This window comes from Callithrix jacchus, chromosome X (genome assembly GCF_049354715.1).
Source record: "Callithrix jacchus isolate 240 chromosome X, calJac240_pri, whole genome shotgun sequence".
NCBI lineage: Eukaryota > Metazoa > Chordata > Mammalia > Primates > Cebidae > Callithrix > Callithrix jacchus.
In genome coordinates this window covers 129,897,729-129,905,869 of record NC_133524.1, presented here as the reverse complement: position 1 = coordinate 129,905,869, position 8,141 = coordinate 129,897,729, and positions in this window count along the sequence as shown.

Here is an 8,141-nt window from a genome sequence, read left to right as displayed (position 1 = left end):
TCTCTATTTCCATTGTGATTTACTGTCTGACCCATTCGTTATTTTGAAATATGTTGCTTACTTTCCACATAGTTGAAAATTCTTCTTTCTCTTTCTTCTTTCTTTCTTTCTTTCTCTTTCTTTCTTTCTTTCTTTTTGAGACAGGGTCTCACACTGTCACTCAGGCTGGAGTGCACTGGTGTGATTTCTGCTCACTGCAACCTCTCCCTCCTGGGCTCAAGTGACCCTCCCACCTCAACCTCCCGAATAGCTGACACTCCAGGTGTGCAGCACCACACCCAGCTAATTTTTGTATTTTGGGTAGAGATGGGGTTTTGCCATGTTGCCCAGGCTGGTCTGGAACTCCTGAGCTCAAGTGATCTGCCTGCCTTACCCTCACAAAATGTTGGGATTACAGGCATGAGGCAATATGCCCAGCCAATAATTTTCTAGTCATTTTTGTGCTATGAATTTCTGGCTTACTTTTATTGCGGTGAGAGAACATAATCTGAATAATTTGAATCCTTTGAAATTTGTTGACACTTGCTGTAGGACCTAGAATATGGTCAATTTTGGTAAATGTCACATTTGCGTTTGAAAATCATGCATATTCTGTTGTTGGGTAGAGTGTTTGTGTGTGTGTGTTGTGTGTGTGTATAGCAAAATTAACAAACCTCCCTCCCTGTCTCTCATTCCTTATACAGTCATGTGCTGTTAGGTGATTTTGTCATTGTGACAACATTATGGATTATACTTACACAAACCTAGACGGTATACTCTACTACATACCTAGGCTATAGGGTATAAACTATTGCTCCTAGGCTACAAATCTGTACATAATTTTACTGTACTGAATATTGTAGACAATTGTAACACAATGGCGAGTTTCTGTATACCTAAACATAGAAAAGGAACAGTAAACAAAAAAACAGTTTGAAAGATAAAACATGATACAACATCTATGGCACTTACCATGGATGGAGTTTGCAGGATTGGAAGTCACTCTGGGTGAGTCAGTGAGTGAGTGGTGGGTAAATGTGGAGGTCTAGGACATTACTGTACACTATGTAGACTTTATAAACACTATGCACTGAGGCTACACTAAATTTATTTTATTTTATTATTATTATTATTATTTTTTGAGACAGAGTTTGCCCAGGCTGGAGTGCAGTGGTGTCATCTCAGCTCACTGCAACCTCCACCTCCTAGGTTCAAGCAGTTCTCCAGCTTCAGGCTCCCAAGTAGCTGGGATTACAGGCATGTGCCACCACGTCCAGGTAATCTTGTATTTTTATTAGAGAGGGGGTTTCATCATGTTGGTCAGGCTGGTGTTGCACTCCTGACCTCAGATGATCTTCCCGCCTCAGCCTTCCAAAGTGCTGGGATTACAGGTGTCAGCCACTGTGCCCAGCCTCACTAAATTTGTTTTTAAAAGGTCATTGTGTTGTGATGTCATGATGGCTATGCCGTCACTAGATGATAGGAATTTTTCAGTTAGTTCCATTATAATCTCATGGGATCACCATCCCATATGTGGTTCATTGTTGACCAAAATGTTGTCATGTGGCACGTATGTACTTATGTACTTATATATAAAATAGAAAGAAAGAGAGAGACAGAGAAGATGGTTAATTTTGTTATTTACATATTTTAGCTTCTTAATGATTTTTTGTTTCTTTGTTCTATCATCTACTAAAAAGCATTTGTTTAAACTTTCTATGATGGTTATGGATTTGTCTATTTCTCCTTTTAGTTCCATTAATTTTTGCTTTATGTCTGTTATGGGTGCATGTAGCTTTAAGATGTGTTATATTTCCCTAGTAGATTGATTCTTTCATCATCACAAAATATTATTCTCTATCTCTAGGCATGTTTTGTCTGATGTTATTAATAGTATAGCAGTATCAGCTTTCTTGTGGTTAGTACTTGCAGGATATACCTTTCTCCGTTCTTTTACTTTCAACAGTATATTTAAGGTCTATCTTTTCTAAGTCATATGTAGTTTATCTTTATTCAGTCTGACAATTTTGATTGTTTGGTATGTTTAATCCATTAACTTAAAATTGGTTTTATTTTTTATTTTTTTTTTAGACAGGTTCTCTTTCTGTCACCCATGCTCGTGACACAGTGGTGCGAACACAGCTTACTGCGGCCTCAATCTTTTGTGTTCAAGCAACCCTCTCACCTCAGCCTTCTGAGTAGCTGAGTCCACAGGCACGTGCCACCACGCCTGGTTAATTTTTTGTTTTTTTGTAAAGATATGGTCTTGCCATGTTGTAGTCCTCCCACCTCAACCTCCCACAGTGCTGGAATTACAGGAGTGAGCCATGGTGTCTGCCCCCTCCATCTCTTTATATTATGCCAAAGAATAAAGGGAGCAGGCAACAGAATTGGATCAGGAGAGATGCTTACAGTGCAAGTATTTATATTGAAGTGTATAGAATGAGACTGCAAAGTAAAGCAAACTAGATGTAAAATGTGAATGTAAATTGATATTTATAATAGTCTTCTTGATAATTAGAATGACTTTTGGGTCAGTTACGGTGGCTCACGCCTGTAATCACAGCACTGTGGGAGGCTGAGGCAGGAGGATCACTTGAGGCCAGGAGTTTGAGACCAGCCTGGCCAACATGGTAAAACCCTGTCTCTACTAAAAATAAAAATATTAGCTGGGCATGGTGGCATCCACCTGTAATCCCAGCTACTCGAGAGGCTGAGGCAGGATAATTGCTTGAACCTGAGAGGTGAAGGTTGCAGTGAGCTGTTACTGTACACCTGGGCAACAGAGTAAGACTTTTGTCAAAAAAAAAAAAAAAATGAAAAGAAAAGAAAAAAAGAAGAAAAACTTTTGGCTGACTTTTTCATATCTATTTACAGTGTCTCAGTCTTCACTGGGAACCAAAGATGAAGAAGTGCTTTTTTTTTTTTTATCGTACTTTAGGTTCTGGGGTACATGTACAGATCATGCAGGGAAGAAGCGCTTATACTGGGAGAATGAGAAACATTTGCTTTGCCATTTTCTCATTTGTTTGTGCTTACATTATTATCAATCATTTCAATCCATGGGTTCTTTTTTTTTTTTTTTTTTGAGATGGAGTCTCACTCTGTTGCCCAGGCTGGAGAGCAGTGGTGCGATCTTGGCTCACTGCAACCTCCGCCTCCCTAGTTCAAGCAATTCTCCTGTCTCAGCCTCCCAAATAGCTGGGATTACAGGCATGTGCCACAATGCCTGGCTAATTTTGTTTTGATTTACTTTATTTTGTATTTTTAGTAGAGACGGGGTTTCGCCATGTTGGCCACGCTGGTCTCAAACTCCTGACCTCAAGTGATCAGCTCACCTCAGCCTCCCAAAGTGCTGGGATTATAGGCATGAGCCACTGTGCCTGGCCTCCATGGGTTCTTTTTAAAGGTTTGCTCAAATCATTTTTACCTTATATTTGGATTGGTTTAGCTAAAATTAGATAATAGGCATGAATACATTTAACCTTTGTCTTTGTTCACAGTTCTGGAGTCTGGGACTCCTAGATCAAGGCACGAGCAGGTTCAGTGTCTCTTAAAGGACTGATCTGTATTTCCAAGATGGTGCCTTGTTGTTGCATCCTCTAGAGGCGAGGAACTTTGTGTCCTCTCATGGTGGAAGGTGGGAAAGCAAAAGAATGCTCCCTTCAACATTAAGCCCTTTCATAAGGGTGCTAATCTCATTCATGAGGGCAGAGCCTCATGACTGAATCACTACCCAAAGGCCACGCCTCTTACTATTGTTGCATTGAGAATTAAGTTTCAACATGAATTTTGGAGGGGATGCTATCATTCAAACCATAGCAACCCTCCACAGGTAAATTGCAAAAGTCAAGGCATGTGGTAGAATACTGCTGGCAAGCCATTTGCTTTGTGGAACTCTCCCTCTTACTCAAGAGTCCTCTAGCCCTTGTGTGTGATTGTCTGATACATGGATTCAGGGAAGCTTCTGATGTCAACATGCACATTAAACATTAGTAAAGCTGACTTTTAAAATTTTATTTTAATTGGAAAAATTATAGGTAGAAGTTCTAATATTTTCTTACAGCACCAAACGGAGCATCTTGCATCTCCTCTGGGTGTATTATATACATTTTGAGGATTATTACTATCCACTCTGCTGTAATGATGACCCATAAATAGGGGAGAGGATTCTCACTACAGATGGTCAGACACAATGACAGTCTGCTTTCCACTTTCTTTTTCCTATCCCAACTCTAAAGTCCTCGGTGCAGAGAAGAGGGCAGAGAGAGCAATAGGGAAGGAAACTCCCTACTCTGGTCTAGACCCCTGCTGGAAACTTCCCTGCCCTAATGAGAGTGCTTTGAATGAAATTAGAGTGAAGCTTAGGAATCGGCATGATTGAATCTTAATTACTAAACTGAAACAGTGTTACTTACTAAAGGAGACTGGAAACTTCTGGGAAAGGACTGAGATGTCATTGAGACAAGTGAAAAGTGGAGAAGAAAGGAAAGTTCAATACAGTGGAATGGTAACTACATTAAAAGACAAAATCAGGGAAATATCATAGTTTGAGACTCCAGAGGCATTCATGTGCAAGTACAAAGATCACAGAGTGAAGAAACCATGGAGTAAACTGAGTCAGGCTGATGGAAGGAGGAATGGAAGTGGTGCCACTGTGGGGTATAACACAGATCTTTCATATGGACTGTGTGAACAGACTTGCCAAGGACGGTGGCCAGCCTGGCATAGGCAAGTGGTGGGGGTCATCTAACAATCCAAGCACAAACTTCAAAGTCAGGTATGTACTGGATTGGATCATGGCTCTGCCACTCTAAGCATATCACTTAACTTTTTTTTCTTTTTTTGAGACAGAGTCTTGCTCTGTTGCCAGGGGAGTGCAGTGGTTTGATTTCAGCTCACTGCAACCTCCGCCTCCCAGGTTAAGGCATTTCTCCTGCCTCAGCCTCCAGAGTAGCTAGGACTACAAGCACGTGCTACCACATCCAGCTAATTTTTAAATTTTTAGTAGAGACGGGTTTCACCATGTTGGCCGGGATGGTCTCGATCTCCTGACCTCGTGATCTGCCTGCCTTGGCCTCCCAAAGTGCTGGGATTACAGGCGTGAGCCACTGTGCCCAGCCGTCACTTAACTTATTTAAGCCTCAGTTTCCCCAGTTGTAGAGTGGGAATGATAATAGTTCTTGTTTTATAGGGCTGCTGTTCAGGGTAAATAAAGGTAAATTGGCACATAGCGAGTGCTCCAATAAATAGTAGTTAGAGTCATTATGATCACCATCATACTCTTTATCATCAGATGGAGGAAGTATCTTTTCTTTCTGCAGAAAGTGAAGCATCTGGTAAACTGTTTACTTGCTCTGCTGAAAATTTTATCTCTTAAAAGAAAATATTGGGAGGCTGTGCATGTGTGGGGGCAGGGGATATATGGGATATCTCTCTACCTTCTCCTCAATTTTGCTGTGAATCTAAAACTACTCTAAAAAAATAGTCTGGCCAGGAATGGTGGCTCATGGCTGTAATCCCAGCACTTTGGGAGGCCAAGGAGGGTGGATTACCTGCTCAGGAGTTCGAGACCAGCCTGGCCAACATGGCGAAACCCCGTATCTACTAAAAATACAAAAAAAAAAGTATTAGCTGGGTGTGGTGGCTCATGCCTGTAATCTGAGCTACTCAAAAGGCTGAGGCAGGAGAATCGCTTGAACACGGGAGGTGAAGGTTGCAGTGAGCTGAGACTGCACTATTGCACTTCAGCCTGGGCAACAGGAACCAAACTCCATCTAAAAAAAAAAGTCTTTAAAAAAGAACAAAAAAGAAGATATTGGCTGTCTTTATAGACCTCCTATATCATAATGTCTCCTGTGCTAAAAGTATTTCTTACATAATTGCCACACTAACACTAACAGGTGGATTCTGTCTACATTTTACAGATGAGAAGCATCACCGAGGTTTAGAGAAGATAACCAACTTGCTCAAGGTCACACAGCTCATTAGAGGCAGAGCCATGCTATTTCCATTATACCATAATGCCTCCGACTGAGTACCGGCCTCACTATGGAGAATCTGCAGATAATATGGAAGTGTTGATAGCACTGAAAGAAAGCAACTGTGTTGACAGTAAGTTGGAGCTGTGATGAGAAGAACTAAAGGCAGAATCATAAATGTATCCCTGATTTTAAGTGAGTCAATTTAAAAGTGTTCAAAGGTGGAATGGAGAAGTCAGTTTTAGGACTTATTTTGCTTTTTTGAAGGTAATTTGTTCATTTTCTTTTTTGCTGCTTTTAAGATTTTGACTCTGATCTTCAACAGTTTTACAATGACCTGCCTGTATGTATCTTTGTGTGTGTGCATTTATTCTGCATGTGGTTCACAGAATTTCTTGGATGTCTTTACTCAATCTAGAAAAATGTTCATCCATTATCTCTCTTCAAAATTACTTCTGCCCCATTTGTTCTTTTTCCTCTCCTTCTGGGCCATAAATTACATATATATTAGATATTTGCAATGTGTCCCACATGTCTGTTCGTTCTTTTCTAATTTATTTTTTTTTTTGAGATGGAGTCTCACTCTGTCGCCAGGCTGAAGTGCAGTGGCATGATCTCGGCTCACTGCAACCTCTACCTCCTGGGTTCAAGCAATTCTCCTGTCTCAGCCTCACGAGTAGCTGGGACTACAGGCATGTACCACCATGCCCTGCTAATTTTTTGTATTTTTTAGTAGAGACAGGGTTTCACCATGTTGGCCAGGATGGTCTCGATCTCTTGACCTCGTGATCTGCCCGCCTCAGCATCCCAAAGTGCTGGGATTACAGGCGTGAGCCACCGCGCCCAGCCCTTTTCTAAATTTCTTATTCTTTTTTTCTCTCTGTGCTTTGACTTGGACGCTATGCATTTAACTGTCTTCCCCCAGGTCTAGGTTGTTAAATGCTTATATTTAGTTCCTAGCTTCAAATATTGGTTTTCAGTTCTAGAATTTTATTTGACAGACTTTCGCTCTTGTTGCCCAGGCTGGAATGCAATGGCATGATCTTGGCTCACCGCAACCTCCGCCCCCTGGGTTCAAGCAATTCTCCTGCCTCAGCCTCCAAAGTAGTTTGGATTACAGGCATGTGCCACCATGCCTGGCTAATTTTGTATTTTTAGTAGAGACAGGGTTTCACCATATTGACCAGGCTGGTCTCGAGCTCCTGGCCTTGGGTGATTTGCCCACCTCGGCCTCCCAAAGTGCTGGGATTACAGGCATGAGCCACCACACCTGGCAATTTGATGATTTCTTATAGATTCCAATTCTGTGGTGCAATTCTCCATCTTGCCATCTATTTTATTAATTTTCTCTGTTTTCTTCAACACATTAATTACATTTATTTTAAAGTTTTTGTTAAATATCTGGATTCCCTATGGGTCCATTTCCATAGGTTTTTTTTCTTGTGGTATACCTAGTAATTTTTAATTAAAAGTTGGACGTTGTATATAAAACTTGTGGGGACTCTGACTCCCAATCATGTTCTTTTCCTCCAGAAAGTGTTCATCCCTTTCTTAGAGCTTTTCTCTGCTAGACAGATAGAATGAGTGATCAATCATCTTATGCTAGTCTGTTTGAAGAATTGTGGAGAAGAGAGATGTCTTGCAGGAGTGGAAGAAGGCAAAGGAGCCTGGAGGAATATATTAGGTGGGTGCAAAGGTAATTGCAGTTTTTGCCATGAAAAAGTAATGACAAAAACTGCAATAACTTTTGCATCAACCTAATGTAAAGTCATTGGAAATAGACAATATTGTGATGAATCCTTGCTCTAGTCATCAATCATCTTTTCCTAGTCAGGGGCTTAGCTAGTTAAGGTTGGTTGCGGTTTGGTAATGCTTGGACTGGTTTGCTTCTCCCTTGTTCCAGAGCAGAGCCCTCCAGGGCCTGCAATGCTTACCAGGGCCCTCTCCTTGGAGAGTCCTTGATGCTGCTCTTAATCTCCTCAGCAACAGGAGACTAGAAAACTCTGCTTTGATTTTTAGAGATTTTTCTCTTAAGTTTTTGGCCTTCTATCCCATATAGCATCTTCTTCGCTGGTCTTGACACTTCCATTCTTCATACCCCCACCCAATTCATTCTCTACTCTGCTTTCAGATTGACTGGCAAATAAGACATTTAACTCATGCTACTTCCCTGCTTCAAAT